General features: G+C 51.5%; 1 long non-coding RNA gene across 1 annotated transcript in view; it reads right to left on the reverse strand.

The window, feature by feature from the left end:
- The window catches only part of LOC309352046, a 413396-nt gene extending 406704 nt beyond the window's left edge, over positions 1–6692 (reverse strand). Inside the window, exons 1-2 of the long non-coding RNA XR_014161058.1 lie at positions 6388–6692; positions 5843–6245 (exon numbers count right to left, since the gene is read on the reverse strand). This is a non-coding gene — a long non-coding RNA (uncharacterized lncRNA). The remainder of the gene's footprint in view (positions 1–5842; positions 6246–6387) is intronic.
- Positions 6693–12760: the final 6068 nt, after the last annotated feature.

A 12760-nucleotide genomic window follows, 5' to 3' on the forward strand; every position in this document is an offset into this window, starting at 1 on the left:
AGAGCTGATGTTTCATCCAGAAACCTACCAAGCTGTTCAGCAACCGCTCTCTCAATCACCTTACCCAGGAATGGAAGATTCGAAACCGGGCGGTAATTGGATAGATCTAAAGGATCTAATGATGTTTTCTTTAAGAGCGGGCGCACCACTGCCTCCTTCAGTTCCCCTGGGAATGTCCCAGCGCCAAGAGACAGATTGATGATATCCCCCAGGGGGCCCCGCACCTCGTCTGGACACGCTCTAATCAGCCAGGACGGGCACGGGTCGAGAGGACAGGTGGTGGGCTTTCCAGCTCGGAGGAGTCTGTCCACATCAGCTGGGGATATCCAGTCAAAGTGGTCTAATACTGAACCCGAGGACAGTCGAGGGGCCTCCAGTTCCTTTATTGTATCCAAATTGGCAGGGAGGTCATGGCGGAGCAACAAGACCTTCTCCGCAAAAAAGCTCGCGAATGCCTCACAGCTGTGTGTCGAATTGTTATTTAAATTTGGCTGTCCTTCAAGGGACGTTAAAGACCGAATTATACTAAATAATTGCGCCGGGCGAGAGCTAGCGGATGCAATGGAGGCCGAGAAGTAGGACTTCTTAGCGGCCTTCACTGCCATCTCATAGGTTTTCATAAAAACCCTATAAGATGTTCTTGAAGCTCCGTCACGGGCACCCCGCCATACTCGCTCTAGCCGTCTGAGGTCCCGCTTCATTTTCCGGAGCTCCTCGGTAAACCAGGGAGCCCGGTTTCTGCGGGGTCGCAGAGGGCGCTTAGGTGCGATCTCATCGATGGCTGCCAGGAGCTGGGTATTCCAGGCCTCAACAAGCTCAGTCAATGAGTCGCCAGGGGGAGAAAGGTCCCGCAAGGCTTGACGGAATCTATCAGGGTCCATCAGCCTCTGCGGGCGAGCCCAAATTGGCTCGCCACCCAAGCAGGGTGGGGGTGGAACGTCAATCCTGGCTTTCAGAGCATAGTGATCAGACCATGGCACCTTCATTGAAGGAAACATGATCACATCTATACCGATGCCAAAGATCAAATCCAGCGTGTGGCCTGCTTGATGTGTGGGGCCCGAAACAAACTGGGAGAGCCCTAGTGTCGCCATGGAAGACACCAGGTCCAGAGCCTGTGAGGAGGGAGTGGCATCAGCATGGATGTTGAAGTCCCCCAATACCAATAGGTTAGGGAACTCCAAGGCCCAGCCAGCCACCGCCTCCAGCAGGCCTGACAGGGTGGCTGCTGGTGTGCTAGGTGGCCGGTACACCAGCCAGACAGCCAAGCTCACCTCGGAGCCCCACACTAGGCCAACACATTCAATGCCGGGGATCGATGGCGATGGTAGAGCCCTGAAAGAACAATCTTCCCGGATTAATAACGCCACCCCTCCCCCCCGGCCCACAGTCCGCGACTGGTGAAGGACGGAGAAACCCGGGGGCGCCATCTCTCGTAAGGGAACAGTATCCCCTTCACGCACCCAGGTCTCAGTCACACATGCCAGGTCAACCCCCTGCGAGGTGAAGAAATCTCGCAGGGTGGCGGTTTTGTTGCCTATAGACCTGGCATTGCACAACACCAGTGACGGAGGTGAGTAATCCTTGCTCACCCTACCCTCGTCTCTCGGGATGGGGCGCAGATTGGAAGGGGTACGAGCATATCCGTATCTCGATCCCCTTCGCCTATGACATCTGCCCCCACCGCCATACCTCCCTCGCCCCTGCACAGTAGGAATCCCAAGCCTAATATTCGCCTCCATTTACAGAATATAAAAACAAACAAATAAAAAACAATTACATGAAAACAAAACCAATCCCCACCCCACTCCACAACCACCCAACCCTGACCCAAAATAAACCAAAACAAAAAACCCTGACCCAAAATAAACCAAAACAAAATAAAAATACATAGATAAAAACCACCGCTTATGGTAGTACAACTAAGCAAAAAATAAAAACCGTTTAAAACATATAAAAACACTTCAAACAACCACTGCAGCAGCACTAGTGTCCCCCAAAGCTGCGGCAGTGGTACGCGTGGGCCCCGCCCCCTGGCCTGATGGAAAGTGGGCCTGCAGGGGGAAGAGCCCTCCCCACAGATGCACGGCAAAGCGGCAGCAGCAATGATTCCAAGGGCTCCAATGCTGAGATGGAGTCTGGGGCCCGCCCCCAGGCCCAAGGTGAAGAATGGGCTTGCAGGGGGAGCGGTCCTCCCCAAGACTCACCGGCAAAGCGGCAGCAGCAGTGTTCCGGGCCTCCTTGGAGTCTTTTATGCTGGGGTGGAGTCTGGGGCCCGTCCCCAGGCCCAAGATGGAGAATGGGCTTGCAGGGGAAAGAGCCCTCCCCACAAACGCACGGCAAAGCGGCAGCAGCGATGTTCCAAGGCCTCCTTGGGGCCTTATATGCTGAGGTGGAGTCTGGGGCCCGCCCCCAGGCCCAAGGTGGAGAATGGGCCTGCAGGGGGAGCGGTCCTCCCCAAGACTCACCGGCAAAGCGGCAGCAGCAGTGTTCCGGGCCTCCTTGGAGTCTTTTATGCTGGGGTGGAGTCTGGGGCCCGTCCCCAGGCCCAAGATGGAAAATGGGCTTGCAGGGGAAAGAGCCCTCCCCACAAACGCACGGCAAAGCGGCAGCAGCGATGTTCCAAGGCCTCCTTGGGGCCTTATATGCTGAGGTGGAGTCTGGGGCCCGCCCCCAGGCCCAAGGTGGAGAATGGGCCTGCAGGGGGAGCGGTCCTCCCCAAGACTCACCGGCAAAGCGGCAGCAGCAGTGTTCCGGGCCTCCTTGGAGTCTTTTATGCTGGGGTGGAGTCTGGGGCCCGTCCCCAGGCCCAAGATGGAGAATGGGCCTGCAGGGGAAAGAGCCCTCCCCACAAACGCACGGCAAAGCGGCAGCAGCGATGTTCCAAGGCCTCCTTGGGGCCTTATATGCTGAGGTGGAGTCTGGGGCCCGCCCCCAGGCCCAAGGTGGAGAATGGGCCTGCAGGGGGAGCGGTCCTCCCCAAGGCTTAGTCATGCTGGCCACATGACCAGGAAGCTGTACGCCGGCTCCCTCGACCAATAAAGCGAGATGAGCGCTACAAACCCAGAGTCGGTCACAACTGGACCTAATGGTCAGGGGTCCCTTTACCTTTACTGTTCAGGAAAGGAATGGCTACCGAGGGGGGAGTCTGGGATGTGGGCAGCCCTAATCCTTCAATACTCAGCAGCCTCTTGCACAAGAGGTAATCACTGGCAGACAGGTAGTCATCCCCCAGACAATAGCAGACCCTCCAGGAATGGATTAGGTTCTCAGTTCAGGACAAAGAAGTGTGATTACCTTGACCAGAAAAAACAGGAACTTGTAAATATTTCTTTTGTATCACTTGAAGGGTGTGAGGTGGAGGGCAAGGGAGAAATGGGGGCAAACCTGATGAGCCAGTTTCTGCCAAAAAACACCCCCAACTCTCCCCGTTTGTGACATATGTATGATGTATGTATGATGCTTCACCAAAGATGTTTATTTCCGCCCTCCCTTCCCTACAGGTGGGTGGGGTTTATGGCACCAAGTGGGGCTCACCTGGACAGGTGCCTCCCACCTGCTTGGGTTGGCCTTTGACCCGCCCTCAGCCAGGGAGGACAATGGATGGCCGGCCGGGGGTGGGAATAAGGCCAAAGAAAAGAGGCTGACCCTTTTGACTGAGCCTCACTTGGTTTTCTTCCTTCCAGGATCATCTTCCAGGTTGCAGGACGTGTGAGCAACCAGGTTGAGTTAAGTATTTTGTCTTGTTACAGGCTGCCTGCCAGCCTTCCTTGATTGTTTTTCAGCGGCGGTGGCACTGGGGAGGGGCTGTAAGCCCCCTCCGCGGTCACTGCTTGCCATGGGGGCACCTTGCCGGGCCCGAGAGGGCGGTGGGTGCCCCAGTCATAGGCCGCCTGGTGGCCTTTTTATTTCAGCGGTGGCGCTGGGGAGGGGAACTGGAAAAGGGAAAACTTATAAAAGAGCAAGCATCTCTTTATTCAGGGCTTCTTCCTGCTTCTCCCGTGTGGTGGGTGGTGGGTCCCATTGCAATAGTTTTTAATAAAGACCAGGCCTACTGGCTGTTGTTTTGCTCCTATATTCCTGACTGGTGTCTTTGGCAATCCAAGTGGGCCCAAGATTTTCCTATAACACCAAGAATGTGCAGGATATTGTAGAGGGCAGAGCAGAGACCAGAGGTGTGCAGACAAAGTTTGAGACGGTTTGGGAAACATTTGGGAGAGGGGGGTCCTTCTAGAGGGTGGGGGCAGGGACCTCCACTCCTGGCAGCTGCTCCACAGAAGTCTGACCTGCAGAGCTGGATGTGGCTTCCTTGAATAAAGAGTTAACTTCACTGACAACAGAGCCCTCCCTATGTTTTCCCTGCTGACCTGCCTCTGACTTCAGCCCAGATGGCAGGAAGAATGGCCCATAAGCAGGTCTCTTGTTTGCTTAGCCCAGAATTTCCTCCTTCCTCTCCTCCTGGTTGCGGGTCTTGTGCAGAATCTGCTATAGGAGGCTGGCAGGTGGCAGCTTCTGCATGCGGATCATGCGCTCTTTTAATGCTCCACGCATCTTTTACAGTCTGCCTGGTGCTTCCTTTACATCCTTCACAGTCTGCCTGGCTTGTCAACAGCCTTTGCAGATGGGGAGCCAAGCCTGGAAAGAGAGAGAGAGAGAGAGAGAGAGAGAGAGAGAGAGAGAGAGAGAGAGAGAGAGAGACTTGGAATAATAAACCTGAGTGGTTGGGAGGGGCCCCCAGGGGTCATCCAGCCCAACCCCATGCATCTAAAGCATCCATAGCAGATGGCCATCCAACGTCTGATTTCCTCAGCCTGGCACTCTTCGGCTGTTCAGGGCTAGAAATCCAATCAGCCGCAACGCTGGTAATCCGGGCTGGCAGGAGGTCCATGAATGGTGGAGGACTTGAAGCTTAGCCATATGAATAATAATAATAAAACCTCACACACAATCGCAGGCATAAAATGACAAATTAAAACAGAGGCGAAACGATTGTTTCCAAATCCTGAAGAGCTACGCCGAGCATTGCCTTGAACATTCAGGGCACTTACTTGCAAGGCTCAGGATAGAGCAGTCATGTTAAAGCAGCAGCGGCATTTGACTGCTTTGCTACTGACACTCAGACAAAAGATCTGGGATACAACCCTCAGGGCTGAGGTTCCAAGAAAATAATTGACAGCTTATCAGAAGCAAATCTTCACAAACGCTTTGAAATGGTAAATGATCAAGGGCCTGGAAACCGAGATTCAGGAGGAGGTTGGGTATCTTCAGCCTGGAGAAGAGAAGGCGGAGAGGTGATTTGATAGCCATCTTCAGATACCTGGAGGGCTGTCACATGGAAGACGGAGCCAGCTTGCTTTTCATTAACATGCTATGGTTTCCTAAATGTGTTTGCGAAGGGAGAGGGTATGGGCTTGTTTTCGTTTCATTCGGTATTTTGTATTCTTGTTTTGTATTTTTCTGTTCTGAAAAATACAGCAATGGGCAGTATACAAATTTAATAAATCCATATGAAGGACAGTATACAAAAGTATAGCAACAACAATTTGTCCTACTCCAGAGGGCAGGGCAGGGAATCAAATTACAAGGAAGGAGTTTCTGAATGAGCATTAGGAAGACCATTTTAAGGGCAAGAGTCATTCAATGGTGGAACTGACTCCCTCAGAAGGTGGTTGTGCTGGGCCCGTGGGGAACCTGTAAAACGTGGTCCAGGTCCAGTCCAGAATCTGAAGGTTCCTCTAGGAGTCAGTCTGACAGGACCAAGGCAGGACACGAGGCAGGAAACCAGGCTAGGTCAGGCACAGGGTCTCAGGCAGGTTCTAGCTAATAGCAATGTTGCTCCCACAATCTGGTGTGGGGTCTGTTACAGGAAAAATCCGAGGGCTCCCTTGGACAAAACAAAGACACCAACCAGGATAACTTGGAGCAAAACAGCAGCCTGTAGGCTTGGCCTTTATTGAACTGTTGCAACAGGGTGCTCCCCTCACTTGCAGGAGAGAGGAAAGACCCAGAAGAATAGTGTGCAAGGTCTTATAAAAACTTTTGAAATTCCCCTCCTCTAGGTCTAGCCCACCCCCAGAAACATCATGCATACATTACAGAAAGGAGGGGTTGAGGGAGGAGTTGGTGGTAACCTGAGTGTCTTGTCACCTGGCTGGTTCCTCCCTTCCCCCCTCCCCCTGAGTCACTTCAGGAGACAAAGGGGAGTTTGCAGTTTCCTGCCCCTGAGGGAAGATCTGATCATTGTCCTTTGTTGTATCTGAAGAAGTGTGCATGCACACGAAAGCTCATACCAAGAACTGACTTAGTTGGTCTTTAAGGTGCTACTGGAAGGAATTTGTTTTGTTTTGACTATGGCAGACCAACACGGCTACCTATCTGTAACTGAACCTTTGTTTCAGTCCATGTTGAATCCACTCCCATATGCAAGTTCTTTGTGATCTTGATTGTCTTCTGTCTGGGATCATCAGGGTTGGCATGGGCAGGGCTCCTGTGGATGTGCTGAGACAGTGAAGGGATTATGGCTGACCAGGACTAAGTCACCCCCCTTTGTTAGTTCTTGTCATATGGAGTAAAATAAAAAATGGAACAGTGCAAATCCGATGTATGGTTGATTTTCTATGAATTTATAACAGAAATGTGGCATGTGTGTGTGTGTGAAGTTTATACAAACAGAATGATTGGGGTGGGGGGGTTCCTGCTACAGGTCCGACCACCTTTTATCTCTGTTGGGGTAACGGCCGGTCCTGATCCCCCGGCAACTCACCTCCCTGTCTCACCCGAAGGCGAGCACTCCTCCTGCGAATACTCAGGCCTCTCCTTCTCTCAGACCTCAGTCTCTGCAGCTGGGGAGATGTCGGTGGGTGACTAGACCCAGAGGCCGCCTCAGCCTCCCCTGACCCAACCGGCAGTGGAGCAGCTGTAAGTGATGGCCCAGCTGGAGGCAACGAGGTCATCCCCGCGTCTGGAGCCAGGGCAGGCTCAGGCCCCTGACTCGGCCCAGCTGGTGCTTGTTGCAGGGGAACCTGTGCAGACTGGGACTCTTCAGAATCAGGCCCCAGACTTGGTTCAGATGATGTCTGAGGCAAAGGATCTGGTGCGGACTGAGTCTCCTCTGGTTCCGAGTCCGAGCCCCAGTCCCAGGCCATCACAGTGGCAAGCTCTGGATGGCCATCAGCTGTGATTTCTTTGAAGGGGGTCAGGCTAGATGACCCCTGAGGTCCCTGCACTCTATAATTCTATGAAGCTTTCTCTCCCCCATCTGATTTTTCCAGTCTGCCCATTCTGAATTTGAATGAGAAGTGTTCAGCTCCATAGTCTAAGCACTTTAGCATCCCTTGGCATCCTTTGATATTGGCAGGCTTAGAAGTCTCAGAAGACGTCAGCAGTCAAGTACTAAACACCAGCAGATGTCATTCATCAAATGTTCATCAATAGATATCGAACCTTGAAATCAAGTATCATTGAGTGTCAAATACAGACATCGTGTCCCTGGAAACCGGAGACTCTCTGGAGAACGACTCCAGCCGTTTCAAAGAAGGTTTTGGAGGAGTGATTTTGGGAGGAAGTGCAAGGGTTACTGAGAGCCCTTTGGGAAGATGACAATTCTCTTTGTGTTAGCAGAAACCAGCCTTAAGCTGCCTCATCCCTATAGCAGCCTGGGATGTTGGAAGCATCAGGACAGATTACGGTCCTCCTTCATGCAGCACATAGCTTAGTGCTGTCAACACGAACTGGCAGCAGCTGTTCTCCAGGGTTTCAGACAGGGATGCCATCCCATTCCAACCTAGAGGTTTCACCCAGCAGGGATTGAGCCTTGAACCTTCTACAGTGGTACCTCGGTTTTCAAACGCAATCCGTTCTGGAAAACTGTTCGAGATCCAAAACTTTCAAAAACCGAAAACTCAGTATGGAAAACTCAGTACAGAAGCTGCATGGCATGTTCGACTTCTGAGGCACGTTTGAAAACTGAAGCATTTACTTCTGGGTTTACAGCGTTTGAAAACCGAGACGTTCGCCAATGGAGACGTTTGAAAACTGAGGTACCACTGTATATTCAAAGTGGGTGCCTAACGACTGAGCGAAGGCCCTTTCTGATGCTGGACGTGAGGGTGTCATAGACACCTGCCCTCAGAAGAAGATTCCTCCTGGCCTTTATCAAGACCCTTTTGGCTGGGGGCCTTGCTAGTAATAATAATAATAACATTTTTATATTTATACCCCTCCCTTCCTGGTTCAGAAAACCGGGCTCAGGGTGGCTAACAACAAGTTTAAAACACTTAATTATAAAAGCAGCATAAAATACAGTATAAAAACATGAATAACAATAAAAATAAAAAATCAATTTAGGGGAAATAAGCATTAGATAATCCCCAGGGCTAGCTGGCTGAATTGGTCCTCCTTGGGCCAGCGAGGAGGCCAGGGGAGAATTAGCTGTGGGGTCTCAGAGCGGGTGATCTTCATAAAAGGAGAGGGGGAGGGAAGAGAAGAGAAGGGGAATAAAAGATCAGGCTGAATTAAAAAAAAAAGGCCAGGCGGAATAGCTCTGTCCTACAGGTCCTGCGGAAAGAGGTTAAATCCTGCAGGGCCCTGGTCTCCTGGGACAGAGCATTCCACCAGGTCGGAGCCATCACTGAAAAGGCCCTGGCCCTGGGGGAGGATAGTCTAGGTCCTTAATGTAAGAACATCAGAAGAGCATGCTGGATCAGGCCCGTGGCCCATCTACTCCAGCCTCCTGTTCTCACAGTGGTCAGCCGTGTGTCCATTATGGGAAACCAGGAAGCAGGATTTGGGCACATGATCCCTTTCTCCTCCTGCAGTTTCCAGCAACTGGGATCCAGTAGCATTGCTGCCTCCAGCTGTGGAGCACTGAGGATAGTCATCCTGGCTAGGAGCCGCTGATAGTCGTCTCTTTCATGAATTTGCCCAATCCTTTTCTGAAGCCATCTGGATTGGTGGCCTTCATTTCCTCCCGTGGGAGGGAGTTCCCAGTTGTTACGGTAAAATCTGGGTGCGAGGCTGCTCTGCCACCCAGCTCATCGGACTAAGTCCATGGGTCCCTGCGGAGGAAAATGAGCTCAGCCGGAGACAGGAGCAAACTGCAGAAGATCCAAGTTTATTGCGCAACAGGTTCAAGGCGAGATTGAACCGCGAGAAAGGGGTGACATGAGTTTTTGAAACTCCCTCCATGTCCCAGAATAGAGTGCAAAAAACATCCCAGTTACATCATGAATACATTAAGAAGAGGCTGGGTTACACAGATTACATCATGAATATATTAAGAAGAGGTTGGGTTACACAGGATTAACATATGGAGGAGGGAGGGGGGAATATGCAGAGCTGGAGATATGCGCAGATAAGCACATCCTGAGTACCAGTGATGAGAAGACAATGGTCGATGTTCTGGCATTGCCCGGAGGAAAGATTTGGCAGAGTGATTTGACAGGATTAGGGTCTTGACACCTTGCTTGAGGGATTATGGAGGACAGGGGAGGTGTCATGGAGTCCTAGAGAAATTGAGCAAATTGGCACGTTGATTTTCTATGAATTTTATAGATTTTAGTCCCTTTTGACATTGACAATTGGAAATAAATGGATATATTGTAGTGAAGAAGAAGGTGAAGAAGACATGCCCCCCCCCTTCCGTATCACAGTTTAACTATATCCTGTGTGAAGAAGGCCTTCTTTTATCTGTCCCAAGTCTTCCAACACTCGGTTCCATTGGAGGCCCATGAGTTCCAGTGTTATGAGAGACTTGCACAGGTGCCATGGCACAGGTTGGCACAAAACGTGCCCATGATAATGCCCAGGTGCCTCCTCTCGGTCCCATCAACATCCGACACAAGATGGTGACACGAGACGGGGCCTTCTCTGTGGCTGCTCCCACATTGCGGAGTCCCCTCCCCAGAGAGGTTATTCCGCCTGGCCCCCTCCTTGATATTTCCCCACAGGCAAGCTAAGACTTTCCTAGTCAGGCAGGTCTTTGAATACTGACGTGCCGGCAATGTTGGCCACTGGGCTGCTGTCAGAGTAACCGGTGTCTTAATGCTGGTTCTGAACATCTTTTATTGCATTGGAGCTCTTGCTTTTAAGCAATTTCTTCACATTACTTTGCATTTTGTAGCGGTGTTTCGAAACCACAAGCCCAACTTGGATCCCAACTTGGGGTGGGATACAAATACATTCAATGCACAAATAATCAAAACTAATAAAATGCTTCTTGGGCGCAGCCTGACTCCCTCCTCTGGCAACCTGCACAGAATATTGCTTAATCGGTTGCCACTAATTTGATTTTAATTTTTATAATGAATATTTTGAATGTGTGATTATTTGATTATTTGATTATTTGATTATTGTTAGCCGCCCTGAGCCCGGCTTCGGCTGGGGAGGGCGGGATATAAATAAAATTTTTTATTATTATTATATTGGCCAATGGAGATGTTGAGTGGCACCAAGGGCAGAGACTGTCTCGCCAGCCCATGTATCCAGGTGCACAAATAAATATAAAAAGCACTCTATTTTTATTTTTTTTAAGGAGGCGGAAGGGTGTGATTCACCACCAGGTCCACTGCAAATGGCTGTGGGTGGGCGTTGTAAAAGCACCATGCACCCCCCCGCGCAAGGGAGCCTCTGCTGAAATCTGCAGCCCTTCCCTGCCCCCCCCCACTGGCTCTTTTTGCTATTCAGTTGACAAACAGCATAACCTTTGGCAAGCAGAGATTTATATGAGTCCTGAGCACCGCTAATGAGGAATCGATAAGGGCCGTGTGGACCCAGGATCTTGCCAGCAAAGGAGCGGTCGAGTGAGCAGCAGCAGGTGGGGGAGGCAGAGACACCCCACCAGCCTCATTCTCACGGACTCCTGCCTTGTTCAGTTCCACCCTTCTCCTCTCAGGAACTCTCCTGGGTGCTGAACCTGGCAGGAGTCTCACCTGCAGCAGAAGCACCTTTGCTGTTCTATCATTGCTCTGCCCTGACTCCGCAGTCGGAGGCAGGGATGCTTCTGAATAGGTAAAGGGAGAGGCAGGAGAGAATATGTTGTTTCTTAATATCCTTTCCAAACTTGCGTTAGCAAATTCTATAACTGAGCAGAGTTTTAAACATTCCCCTTTAAACGCACAGCGCTTAGCTTGTTGCAAGCTTATTTAAGCTTCTAAATATATAGGGTTCCTGGTAATTCCCTTTACTCCCTCTTAAAAGAATAGACACAACACAAAGTATAAAACAAGTTTACTCACACATTTAGATCACAGATGGATCCCTGAAGGCAGACTTAGTTACAGAAGTATATACACATGGAATCTATCCCATAAGGAGATAGTCAGGGAGGTTAGGCTGGCCTCAACCAGAGCCAGGGCTTTTTCAGCTGTGGCCCCGATCTGGGGGAACGCTCTGTCACAAGAGACTAGGGCCCTGCGGGACCTGACATCTTTCCGCAGCGCCTGCAAGACGGAGCTGTTCCACCAGGCCTTTGGTCAGGGAGCAGCCTGACTCCCTCCTTTGGTAATCCTCACAGAACTCTAGCCCAATGGTTGCCATGAATTTGATTCTGAATTTATTTTAGAATGAATTGATTTTAGAATGTATTTCAATTAATTGATTGTGATTTTATGTAAACTGTGTTACTTTTACTGTTGTTAGCCGCTCTGAGCCTGGCTTGGGCCGGGGAGGGCAGGATATAATTTTTTTTTTTTTTTTGTTATCTAATGGAGCTGAATGTTGGGAAATCCAGACGAGATCAAAGGAAGGACTTCTACACTCAGCAGAAGGTTAAACTGCAGAACTCTCTCCAGCCAAGGAGGCCACCAACCTAAATGGCTTTCAAAGAGGAGAAGATGGGGAAAACTCACAAGGCTATGAATGGCCGGGAGCCACAACAGATACGCCCTGCCTCCAGTGTCCGGAGTGGGTCAAGCAATGTGTCCGGAGTGGGTCAGCCATCAATCACAGTGAGTAAGTGCAGGGGAAGGCTAGGGTTGACTCCTAGGCATGATGGCTATGCTCTGCGGCCTCCATTGGAAGCAGCCCTGCTTCTGAAGCCACAGGAGGGGAGAATCCTGCTTCCTGGCTTCCCATCGGGGCATCTGGTTGGCCCGGAGGAGAGCAGGATGCTGGTGTGCTGGGCCTGGGGGTAAGCTGAGTCACGCGGTCCAGGTCCGGTCCAGAATCTGAAGGTTCCACTAGGAGTCAGTCCGACAGGGCCAAGGCAGGATGCGAGGCAGGAAAACCGGCAAGGACAGGTACAGGATCTCTGGCATACAGCAAATTTGTTCCCACAACCTGGGGCAGGGTCCAGCAGCCTTTTATCTCTGATGGGGTAACGGCCGGTCCTGATCCCCCGGCGACTCACCTCCCTGTCTCACCCGAAGGCGAGCACTCCTCCTGCGAATACTCAGGCCTCTCCTTCTCTCAGACCTCAGTCTCTGCAGCTGGGGAGATGTCGGTGTATTACTAGACCCAGAGGCTGCCTCAGCCTCCCCTGACCCAACCGGCAGTGGAGCAGCTGTAAGTGATGGCCCAGCTGAAGGCAACGAGGTCATCCCCACATCTGGAGCCAGGGCAGGCTCAGGCCCCTGACCCGGCCCAGCTGGTGCTTGTTGCAGGGGAACCTGTGCAGACTGGGGCTCTTCAGAATCAGGCCCCAGACTTGGGTCAGATGATGCCTGAGGCAAAGGATTGGTGCAGACTGAGACCCCTCCGGTTCCGAGTCCGAGCCCGAGTCCCAAGCCATCGCAGCTGGCCTGGTTGGGCCATTGGCCTGATC

The sequence above is a fragment of the Podarcis erhardii genome, assembly GCF_964252035.2.
Source record: "Podarcis erhardii genome assembly, chromosome: 10".
Classification (NCBI taxonomy): Eukaryota; Metazoa; Chordata; class Lepidosauria; order Squamata; family Lacertidae; genus Podarcis; species Podarcis erhardii.